Source organism: Schistocerca serialis, chromosome 6, assembly GCF_023864345.2.
Source record: "Schistocerca serialis cubense isolate TAMUIC-IGC-003099 chromosome 6, iqSchSeri2.2, whole genome shotgun sequence".
Lineage (NCBI taxonomy): Eukaryota > Metazoa > Arthropoda > Insecta > Orthoptera > Acrididae > Schistocerca > Schistocerca serialis.
In genome coordinates this window covers 434,556,818-434,570,109 of record NC_064643.1, presented here as the reverse complement: position 1 = coordinate 434,570,109, position 13,292 = coordinate 434,556,818, and positions in this window count along the sequence as shown.

Below are 13,292 nucleotides of genomic sequence, written 5' to 3'. Positions count from 1 at the left end.
CCGTACCATATTTCTATGCACCAGGAATTGCATGGCGACGACTTTGAACGTCGTGTACAGTTCTGCCACTGGGCACAAGAGAAATTACGGGACGATGACAGATTTTTTGCACGCGTTCTATTTAGCTACGAAGCGTCATTCACCAACAGCGGTAACGCGTAAATCGGCATAATATGCACTGTTGCGCAACGGAAAATTCACGATGGTTGCGACAAGTGGACATCAGCGACCTTGGAGGGTTAATGTATGGTGCGGCATCATGGGGGAAGGATAATTGGCCCCCATTTTATCGATGGCAATCTAAATGGTGCAATGTATGCTGATTTCCTACGTAATGTTCTAAAGATGTTACTACAAGATGTTTCACTGCATGACAGAATGGCAATGTACTTCCAACATGATGGATGTCCGGCACATAGCTCGCGTGCGGTTGAAGCGGTATTGAATAGCATATTTCATGACAGGTGGATTGGTCGTCGAAGCACCATATCATGGCCCGCGCGTTCGTCGGATCTGACGTCCACGGATTTCTTTCTGTGGAGAAAGTTGAAGGATATTTGCTATCGTGATCCATCGACAACGCTTGACAACAAGCGTCAGCGCATTGTCAATGCATGTACGAACATTACGGAAGGCGAACTACTCGCTGTTGAGAGGAATGTCGTTACACGTATTGCCAAATGCATTGAGGTTGACGGACATGATTTTGAGCATTCATTGCATTAATGTGGTATTTACAGGTAATCACGCTGTAACAGCATGCGTTCTCAGAAATGATAAGTTCACAAAGGCACATGTATGACATTGGAACAACCGAAATAAAATGTTCAATTGTACCTACGTTGTGCATTTTAATTTAAAAAACCTACATGTTACCAACTGTTCGTCTAAAATTGTGAGCCATATGTTAGTGACTATTACAGCGCCATCTATCACAAAGCGAAAAAAGTGATCCAACTAAAACATTCATATTTCTTTACGTACTACACGAATGTGCAATAAAAATTTGGGTTCCTATTTTAAAAAATGTAGTTGATATCCGTTTGATCTATGGCAGCACCATCTACCGGGACAACCATAGCGTCATCTGGTTTCCTCCTTCAAGCTAGACAAGTTTCATTCTTTGTAGCTTTTTCATTTGACGATTGTTTCGTGAGATATTTGTTCCGGTCACGATCAATGGACTACCCTGTATACATAAATGAGTTTGTACAGTACCTTCAGTGTGCAAGTCCTCCTCGCTCCTGACCAATATTTTTTTCTCTTTTTGTGCTGTAATCACTTGATGTTTTATCATGTTGTATACTAGATGTGAGTAGCTTACGCTTATCATAAAAACATGTAGAGTGCCAGGTTAGATGTAAGACAGGGCCGATGCCCGTAACAGAAATAAGTCAATAGACAAAATATATAAAAACAGTGCACTACAAATCTGAGACCTCACGATGCTTGCTACGAAGCAACCTCCACTGCCAGTGGAGACGGGCACCCCAGCCGCCGCTGCCACTCACCCACCTCGCAACTTGCCGCCGCTCCTGTTCTCCTTCTTGTGCGAATCGGCTGCTGCTAATTGGCCGGAGTTTCTGCACGCCGCGGGAATATCTTAGCGTGCTTTCCGCTTCGCTTTCTTCTGACACTCCGCACGTTATTGGCAGCCGGCATGCATGCAGACAGCCGATACGGACCCGAGCCCCAACAGCTGTCCCCTTCTATCGGGAAGCTGAATCGACAGGTTGATGGGCACATGACGAATTAGGCCGTCAGTGCTGCAAATGCCGTCTTCATTACAGGGAATCGGCCTCCTACCTTCAGCATATTCTTATTTGCTGAACACATTCTTCACCTCGTCTTTCTCTAGATTCGGTGATGTGACAATGATGACTACATGGTAAATTTCTTAACAGCAGAGCGTTACACTGCATGGAAAATCACACAGACGTAAAAGTAAAATATTGTGTGCCATGGAAATGTGTTGCAGGACCATCATTATTGCTAAACAGCTGAGTGCCTATCCAAGAGCTTCCAGAGGAAACAAATAGTTTATTTTCATTATTTCACATACTTATTTACCTAGTTCGAAAATTTAAAATACTGTCATAATCTCCTCATTAAGAGGGGTAATCCTACGTTAAATGTTTACTGTAATAGTACATATTGAGGTTAGAAACGATGTGTGTTTCTTGAGGCAAAGTAACTCATGATGTGCAAATTACCCAGACTATATTTGTGCTGTATTAGCGATTTCCAATAAATTTTACATATAATTTCAAATTTTTCTAAACACTTTTCTCGTTGGTGCCCTCTTCAAAATAATTAAAAGAAAAAAGTTTACTGCTTACTTTATTTTCTCCGGGTTCGATTCCCGGCGGGGTCAGGGATTTTCTCTGCCTCGTGATGGCTGGGTGTTGTGTGCTGTCCTTAGGTTAGTTAGGTTTAAGTAGTTCTAAGTTCTAGGGGACTGATGACCATAGTTGTTAAGTCCCATAATGCTCAGAGCCATTTGAACCATTTTTTTGAACTTTATTTTCGCTGCTCACGCAGTAAAACATCAGCATGAGGCGTGAAGTTTTAATTTATTACTTTACGGACAGTATCCACATGTTCCTGCAAAACTATATCATTGTACGATACTGTTCAGGAGATATAACGTCATAAACACTGAGATGGATAAACGGAAGTTTTATACAAGGGAGTTCAATTTTTTAAAGAATCGGGAATTGGGAGTTTTTTGGTTGTTAGTATTGTACATAAACGATTTATCTCGTAGTATTAGTTGCTATCTCGGACTTTTTGTAAATCATGTCGTAAGTGTGAGGAAATTTTACACCATAAATATTGTATTAAATACAGTTATATCTTTACATACTATTGGTCTGGTGCAAAAAGAGACAAGTAGCTGTTAATGAAGATACACGTAAAACCGTAGTAGCCCATGATGAGAGACCATTTGTGGCAATTATACAAAAGAGATTGCTAACAACACACTTTTGGAATCCACACTACAATATTCTTTTCCTGTGTGGGATCCATGTCAGTTCTGAACAATACAACAAGTCGAGTATACTTAACGAAGTGGCGAGAGTGGCTGCACGCTGCTTCGACAAGAGAGAGAGAAACGGATATACTGAAAAATTTTAATCGGTCAGTACTCGATAAAATGCAGCGCACATCTCACAAAAATCAGCTTATAAAATTTCAGGAATGTCTTTGACGACGGAACTCACCCCTCATGACGATTTCGTACGATCACCAAGTTGATAAGAGCTCTTACAGAGGAGTCCCAGCAATCATCTGCGAAAAGAATAGGAAGAAATCCTGTCATGTCGTGCAACAGAGGTACCCTCTGAACTCACGTCATAATGATTCACTATGTATGTACTGGTGTACCAACAGTGATCTTTTGATTTTTCTCAACAGCAACAAAAACTGCAGGTAAAGGAAAACTGGTTTACAACTGAGGAACATTTCCAAAAAAGTATGTCTAGAGCACAGGATTCTGTGGAAGTGCAAAGGGGAGGGTGTTCAAATTGGAGAAGAAGACGCCAGGAGATTCTGAAACATAGAACCACAAGAGGATTTAAGTGAACAAATAAATTAAAATCTGAAAAAGTGGTAGAAAGAAAAGATTAAATCTATGGAAAATCCAGTCAAAAACAACAGACCACGTGCCACGGCATGTCGTGAGGCATCACTAGCTAACATAACCTGAAACGGGAGAGGATAGTGGTGATATAAAGCTTTAGCAGCAAAGCAAGTTCCGATGAATACATACCACAGGTATCAGTGGACATGGAGAGTAGTACATGTACATGTAAAGACAGCGTTAAGGCTAGGACTAGGTGACGGACGATAGCTGAGAGCAGATAGATTCTTCAGTAATTTGTCAGTTTACAGTTCAAAATTGTTAGATGTAATTAACACAGGATAAAGCTTGAGAGAAGAATTTGTTATGGTACTGCACACGGATAGGCTACACAGAACAACATCATTAAATTTGTTCTGCTTATGGAGATGTCAGGAGAGAACAGCGTATCATGTGTTTCGCGAGTTTCTATGGCCCCAGTGACACTATGGTGTTTTCATTGCATTTTATGCAAGCGTCTTAAGAAGAACAGTCCCAACCTAGAATCGTTTTTAAAGGAGACACGAAGAACGCAGTAATTCTGCCATTTACTGGGGACATAGCTGCCTAAAATTCAAATGCGGGTGGGTGGAGTAGTCTGCTAATGTAAGGAAATTGTTTCGTTATATCTGGAGTGCCTCGTCTATCTGTCGATGCTAAAATAACAATGTTACTTACATCGTACAAAACTGTAAACACATTTCTAGAATTCATATTTGCAGTTTGTTGAAGAAAATGTAAAAATTGGTAGATTCTTGGACTAAGATAACAGCTACAGTTCTGCCCGCTGAACGACAGAAAAATCGCTGCTTATTTATAATGTTGTTTGCTGATACGTTGAAGTCATTTTCGGTTTATAATGAAATGCAGCTAGGTGGTAAATAAGCTCGTCAATTCGAATTAAACACAAGATGTCACTATTTCCACACAATTTTGACCTTTTGTGATTTTGTTTCATTCGGATGACTTGCATTTCTGTAACAGCAAAATTTTGGTGGTGTGTAATGGAGAAGTCACAGAAGTTCGAAATAGCGATACTAGAACAGCTTATTTTGTTGTAGTTACAAGACCAGGAAATTAGTCGATTGAAGTCTACGGAGCTTGACAATTTCAATCGGACAGCCTGTTTATTAATCCAGGTGAACACCAAACGAAAGTGTTGTTGTTGTTGTTGTGGTCTTCAGTCCAGATACTGGTTTGATGCAGGCCTCCATGCTAGTCTATCCTGTGCAAGCCTGTTCATCTCCGAATAACTACAGCGACCTACATCCTTCTGAATCTACTTAGCGTATTCATCTCTTGGTCTCCCTCTACGATTTTTATCCTTTTATCCTCCCCCCCCCCCCCCTCCCCGCATACTAAACTGCTGATCCCTTGATGCCTGCCGGCCGGTGTGGCCGAGCGGTTCTAGGCGCTTCAGTCTGGAACCGAGCGACCGCTATGGTCGCAAGTTCGAATCCTGCCTCGGGCATGGATGTGTGTGATGTCCTTAGGTTAGTTAGGTTTAAGTAGTTCTAAGTTCTAGGAGACTGATGATCTCAGATGTTAAGTCCCATAGTGCTCAGAGCCATTTGAACCATTTTTTGAACCTTGACGCCTCAGAACGTGTCCTACCAACCGATCACTTCTTCTTGTCAAGCTGTGCCACAAATTACGTATTCCTTAAAAAATAAAAAGTAAATTATAACTCACCCTCCTTGATGTACTATATACTGAGATGGAAGTGCTTGACAAAACCGTTTAGATTCGCAGCAACACGTTGAAGCACTGTTTAGTACCCAGGAGCGTGCTCGAATAGCGCAATTGGTAACTTACTGCACGCGCAAGATGGGCTTTTGGGTCCATATATCCGCCCTCCCCCGTCCTTTCACCCCACGCTAACGATTCAAATGGCTCTGAGCACTATGGGACTTAACATCTGAGGTCATCAGTCCCCTAGAACTTAGAAATACTTAAACCTAACTAACCTAAAGACATCACCCACAGCTATGCCCGAGGCAGGATTTGAACATGCGACCGCAGCGGTCGCGCGAATCCAGACTGAAGCGCCTAGAACCGCTCGGCCACTGCGGCCGGCACCACGCTAACAGCTAGCAGACAGACATACATATTTCAGTTAGGATATCTAACAGTATACTGTACCAATAGTGATCCAATGGCACTGACATTAACACGTATAAGATACATTTCACGTTTGTCTGGACATTTTTGAAATTGACAACATGAATTTGTGATATGTCCTATAACGGTTGTTAATGGATCTGATTTTTTAAATGTTATAGAAAGAGCATCCACTGTACGCTGCGGCAAAGAATCAGATTTAAACCTGTTGTTTGTGAATCGGGCGATTCCATGAGCGAGTGCGTCGAAGTTGTCTTCTCGTAAAGATGGAGCGAATCCCAATTTGTTACACCTGGAGTAATGCACGTGCTGGTTGGGCAAACACAGTAAGCGACGTTATTATTTCACGCCGCCCCACCGAGGTCAATTAGCTTTTAACACGGAGTGGTGGCGGGCCTAATGAAGCCGCTTGACGCACTGAGCCGGACTCATCAATCAGGAGGCAGCGGCCAGCGCGTAGCGCTCAGCGGCGCGGCTGTCGCCTGTGGCGGGCTGAGGTTCACTGCAGGCACAGTAGGGGACCTCGCCGATCTGCCGATTGAGCTTGCCAGGTCTCCGCCGCCATTTTCTTGCTGGACAACCCGACATCTCTCACTACGACGGCTTGCTGTAACTGATAAATCCATTCCTGTACGCCTCTTAGAAATTCCGCTTAGCCCGGTTCCATTGTGCAACCGTCTGCAGAGGATCATATTTCTCGGACAAACAGGTCTTTGATAGATCACAAGTAGCACAGTGTCGCCACCCTAGGAGTAAACTAGCGGCTGTAACATGTGACTCCCACAGCCGTACTGAATGCCGTAGTCAGCCATGGGAGCGAGCAGTCCCACACCCCTCGTGATTCTTACTACACTACTGGCCATTACAATTGCTACACCACGAAGATGGCGTGCTACAGACGCGAAATTTAACCGACAGGGAGAAGAAGCTGTGATATGGAAATGATTAACTTTTCAGAGCATTCATACAAGGTTGGCGCCGGTGGCGACACCTACAACGTGCTGACGTGAAGAAAGTTTCCAACCGATTTCTCATACACAAACAGCAGTTGACCGGTGTTGCCTGGTGAAACGTTGTTGTGATGCCTCGTGTAAGGAGGAGAAATGCGTACCATCACGTTTCCGACTTTGATTAAGGTCGAATTGTAGCCTATCACGATTGCGGTTTATCGTATTGCGTCATTGCTGCTCGCGTTGGTCGAGATCCAATGGAATATGAAATCGGTAGGTTCAGAAGGGTAATACGGAACACCGTGCTGGAATCCAACGGCCTCGTATCACTAGCAGTCGAGATGACAGGCATCTTATCCGCATAGCTGTAACGGATCGTGCTGCCACGTCTCGATCCCTGAATCAACAGATGGGGACGTTTGCAAGACGAACAGTTCGACGACGTTTGCAGCAGCATCGACTATCAGCTCGGAGACCATGGCTGCGGTTATCCTTGACGCTGCATCACAGACAGGAGCGCCTGCGATGGTGTACTCAACGACGAACCTAGGTGCACGAATGGCAAAACGTCATTTTTTCGGATGAATCCAGGTTCTGTTTACAGCATCACGATGGTCGCATCCGTGTTTGGCGACATCGCGGTGAACGCACATTTGAAGCGTGTATTCGTCATCACCATACTGGCGAATCACCCGGCGTGATGGCATGGGGTGCCATTGGTTACACGTCTCAGTCACCTCTTATGCACATTGACGGCACTTTGAACAGTGGACGTTACATTTCAGAAGTGTTACAACCCGTGGCTCTACCCTTCATTCGATCCCTGTGAAACCATACATTTCAGCAGGATAATGCATGACCGCCTGTTGCAGGTCCTGTAAGGGCCTTTGTGGATGCAGAAAATGTTCGACCGCTGCCGTGGCCAGCACATTCTCCAGATCTCTCACCAACTGAAAACGTCTGGTCAATGGTGGTAGAGCAACTGGCTCGTCACAATACGCCAGTCACTACTCTTGATGAACTGTGGTATCGTGTTGAAGCTGCATGGGCAGCTGTACCTGTACACGCCATCCAAGCTCTGTTTGACTCAATGCCCGGGCGTAGCAAGGCCAGAGGTAATTGTTCTGGGTACTGATTTCTCAGGATCTATGCACCCAAATTGCGTGAAAATGTAATCACATGTCAGTTCTAGTATAATATATTTGTCCAATGAATACGCGTTCATAATCTGCATTTCTTCTTGTTGTAGCAATTTTAATGGCCAGTACTGTATGATAAGTTATGAGAACAGATCTGAGATTTTGGTTAATCCTTTCTGCATAAGACGAATTTGGATAATATGGCGTAGTTGTTACATGGCGTACCCCCATTCCCAAGCAGAATTGCTTGAACCTGTGAGCCGTAAATGTAGTCGAGGTATTTATGACTATAGTTCGGCGAGGTCCATAACGTTCCGAAAATATACTGTAATTTCTGAATTACAACCTTCGCGGTTGCACCGGCGGTGGGCAATAAGCAATAAAACCTAGCAAACCCGTCTACACAACCCAGACTGAATTTATTTCCCACCTTTGATCTATGCAACGGTCCTACGAAGTCAATATACAGTCTTTGCAAGGGTCTGTCCACAGCGTTAGACGCAAGATACCTCTGTCTTGCTATTCTGGCTAGGTTTCCTGAGGCACATACTTCGGAACTGGCTACCATTTTTGGTATCCTTCTGTCCATATCAGACTTTGCAAACTGTTGTCTAATTTTTTCTCGAGTTTTAAAAACTCCCAAATTGTCCCGAAGGCTCTCGGAAGTATTTAAATAATAAGGGGACCAATTCTCTGGGTACTACGACCTTAAGTTCTCCACTACCTCATATTTACAGTAAACTACGTTATCTCTTAAGACCTATGGTTTGGCTGCTTCCCCTTCCTGGAGCCTTTCTTTTATCTCTGAAATCTGCTCGTACCCATTCTGGAATTCTATTATGTCGCGGAATAGGTGTGGTATCTCAGCAAGTATGCAAGTCACGAACAAGTGGAAATGACTTCCTCCTCTTGACGATCATCGCCATCACTCTCCTGGTGATCACCGACCCCATCCTTGGCGGCATTTTCAGTTCCTTTAATATTATTCACGGCGAACCTGAAGGACAAAATTCTCGTATTACACCTGGCAATGCGTCCAGCTTTTCTAGGTCGAGCTAGCACCCAATGACATACTCTCATCCATTTTTCCGTAGCTTGTCGAGAGGTGCTGCTTTCTCCACAAGTCCTTTGATAAATCTGCGAAAAAATTAGCTATGCCCACAAACCTAACTACTTCCTTGACATTGCATGGTTGGGGACAGCTTAATCCCCTCTGTCCTCTCTGGGTCAATACATGTTCCCTCACCCGACTCAACGCAACGTACCCTAAAAGCTTCATCGAGGAGCAGGCAAACACAAACTTCTATGGCTTCACAGTAATCCCTGCCCTTCTTAAACGTTCAAACACCTTCCTCAGGTGTTGCATATGCTCGTGAGTCGAACTACTGTATATCATTAGATCGTTCATGTAATGATACACGTATTTAAATTTTATGTCGGAAAAGATAGCATCCATAAGCTGTGATGGGACCATCTCCCCTGTTGCTAACGCAAAACGCCCCAGATTAAATTGAAACAGGTTCCAATCAGTGGCAAACGTGGTGACTGGTTTCGGACCTTCCTCCAACGGTTTTTGGTTATATGCCTGATTCAAATCTAATGTAAACACTCGCACTCCCTTAAATCACCTGAAGCAGGAATGGAAGTTCGGCAACGGCACCGATCACAATATCACCTTGTTATTAAGATCACGATCATCTTCTACCAGACGATGCTCTCCGTTAGAATATTGGGGCTACGTAATGTTTTGGATGGTCTTATAACGCCTTGCTCCAACATCCTTTCTACATGTCCTTTCAATACTTTCATCTTTGGCTGAGATAACCTATAAGGTCCTTTTTAACAGAGATGTGATTAGTTAATGTGACCCAGTAATCAACCAAAATGGTCACTCCCAACTCCTCAGTCAACACATCAAGAAACTCCGCACATACTGCTTTGGTTTTCTCCCTGACGAATCCATCCAAGTGAGCCAGTTGTTCCTCCAATGTGTCCAAGTTTCCTCCACTACTTTCTTCCTTATAATACTTATACTGCATTACTGCCAAGACTCCTCGTTGACCACGCCTACAAAACACGGATTCTTCCTTAGGCCTAAAAATAAAACTGTTGCCCTGACCGATCAGGAATTAAGCCCACATTGGCAACAAAATCAGCACCCAAAATACAATTTGTAGCCCAATTCTCCATCATCCTTATAGTGATCTTGCAGACGTACTTAGCAATCGTAACCTTAATTTGTGAAACTCCATTTACCAATAGATTCGATCTATCCGCAGTCCCATATTCCTCCAGATCCATTATCGAATAACCGAAATTTTGCTGCCCAGGTCGAGCAGAGCCCTAGTGCTAATCTAGGCCATCATGTCGTACACGGCAGATTGCATATTAATTAACTTATGAACTTTGTTTTCTTTTTTACTATGGTTACATATCTAGTATTATCGCGACAAATCAACCGTAATTGAAAAACAACTAATTAACTAAAGGCAGAAGTTCAACTTAAATCACTCAACATTCAAGAGGGAACTCAAGACTTACATATTAGGGACGGTATAGCCACCATTGTTGTGCTCCTCTCATCTTTTTCTTTCTCCTCTCCATCATAGCTTCGAATTTTACCATTCTATTTCTCTTCCTCTAACCGATCTACCTCTTCTATATCTCTTTTACCCCATTCTATCGTCTTATGTCTCTGCTTGATGAGAATAACTCACAAGCTGCAAGAATATAACGAGAAAATTCCCAACTAGCAATAGGACTGACAATCATAAAAGAAAAATATGTTTACTTACATATACATAGTCATTATTATTATTATTATTATTATTATTATTATTATTATTCTTTATTGTTATAATTATTTTTTGATTGTTATAATTATCATTGTACTACTTTTATAATCTCTATTTTTTTCTTTAACATTAATAGTGTATAACATGTTATATGTCCTTAATGTTCTGTAGAAACTGAAATTTGTTGAATCTGAGTATGCCTGGTTAGGTGTAAGAGAGGGCCTGAAGGCCCTAATCTTGCCAGGTAAAATAAATGCATAAATAAATAAAAATAAATAAATGGTAATTTCAATCCTATTGGTGGCGCTTAACAATGACCTTGAAAATTACGCCCAGAGGAATCCGAATTGTATTCTGATGTTCCCCCTACTTTCTCATCGACATAAACGCAATATTACGCGGCACATGAAAGCTGCCTTTACCCAGACACAGATAGTGGAGTTAAGTCGAAGCTGAGAGGAATACATTCCGGTTCCAACCTCTCAATTAACATTTTTCGTCATTTTCGAACCCACTCGTACGCTGTGGTAATTTAGACTCTACCGTTCATCCTTTCACTAAATGTTTTCAACAGAAGGCACAATGCTCACACTTCTCGACGACAAGTGCCGATGCGGACAGAGAAAGGAAAACTTTCCGTCTGCTGCAGTTAAATTTACCAACTAATTAATAGTTCAATTACATCACTTTTACCTCTAGTTCTAATGATGAGAGAGTCATTATTGTACACTGAACTCTATTCTCTTTCAAAGTTCACTCTGTGGCTGATTCTTGGTACAACTATGCTTTACGTTTCTTTGTCTGTAGAATCTTGTAGTTCATATTCCTTGATACTACTTTAAATATCCCACTGGATCTCATTATTTATTGCTTGCGTTGTCTCCTAATATTCCGCGGAAGCGACTGGATTCGTATTTCTTTCATCTCGTCCTCGTCCTCCTGCTCCTCCTCGTCCTGCTCTTCCTCTTCCTACTCGCGTCCTGGGCATATTGACGTTCACACCAAAGATGGTATGCGTCAGTTACCTTGGATATAAGGTCAACGCCAGAAACCAACGTACATTGGTTTTGTTATTAGAAATTCACCATGTACTCTATCCGCCAACTTCAGTGGCAACGGTGCACACTCTTCGTCTTTTGTTGGTGCCTTGTCCCGCGGTTGCGCAGGGTCGGCACAGTTAGTAGCGGAAAAGCATCCGGACCAGACGAGATACCCTTAAGATTCTACAGTGATTATGCTAAAGAACTTGCCCCCTTTCTATCAGCAATTTATCGTAGATCGCTGGAAGAACGTAAAGTACCTAGCGACTGGAGGAAAGCGCAGGTCGTTCCCATTTTCAAGAAGGGTCATAAATCAGATGCGAATAATTATAGGCCTATTTCGCTTACGTCAATCTGTTGTAGAATAATGGAACATGTTTTGTGTTCTCGTATTATGACGTTCTTAGATAATACAAATCTCCTTCATCATAACCAACATGGATTCCGCAAACAGAGATCATGTGAAACTCAGCTCGCCCTATTTGCCCAAGAAATTCACAGTGCCGTAGACACTGGCGAGCAGATTGATGCCGTATTCCTGGACTTCAGGAAGGCATTTGATACGGTTCCGCACTTACGTTTAGTGAAAAAAATACGAGCTTACGGAATATCGGACCAGGTTTGTGATTGGATTCAGGATTTCCTAGAAGAAAGAACACAACATGTCATTCTTAACGGTTCAAAATCTGCAGATGTAGAGGTAATTTCGGGAGTACCGCAGGGAAGCGTGATAGGACCTTTATTGTTTACAATATACATAAATGACTTAGTTGACAACATCGGTAGCTCCGTGAGGCTATTTGCAGATGACACGGTTGTCTACAAGAAAGTAGCAACATCAGAAGACTCGTACGTACTCCAGGAGGACCTGCAGAGGATTAATGCATGGTGCGACAGCTGGCAGCTTTCCCTAAACGTAGATAAATGTAATATAATGCGCATACATAGGGGCAGAAATCCATTCCAGTACGATTATGCCATAGGTGGTAAATCATTGGAAGCGGTAACGACCGTAAAATACTTAGGAGTTACTATCCGGAGCGATCTGAAGTGGAATGATCACATAAAACAAATAGTGGGAAAAGCAGGCGCCAGGTTGAGATTCATAGGAAGAATTCTAAGAAAATGTGACTCATCGACGAAAGAAGTAGCTTACAAAACGCTTGTTCGTCCGATTCTTGAGTATTGCTCATCAGTATGGGACCCTTACCAGGTTGGATTAATAGAAGAGATAGACATGATCCAGCGAAAAGCAGCGCGATTCGTCATGGGGACATTTAGTCAGCGCGAGAGCGTTACGGAGATGCTGAACAAGCTCCAGTGGCGGACACTTCAAGAAAGGCGTTACGCAATACGGAGAGGTTTATTATCGAAATTACGAGAGAGCACATTCCGGGAAGAGATGGGCAACATATTACTACCGCCCACATATATCTCGCGTAATGATCACAACGAAAAGATCCGAGAAATTAGAGCAAATACGGAGACTTACAAGCAGTCGTTCTTTCCACGCACAATTCGTGAATGGAACAGGGAAGGGGGGATCAGATAGTGGTACAATAAGTACCCTCCGCCACACACCGTAAGGTGGCTCGCGGAGTATAGATGTAGATGTAGATGTAGAG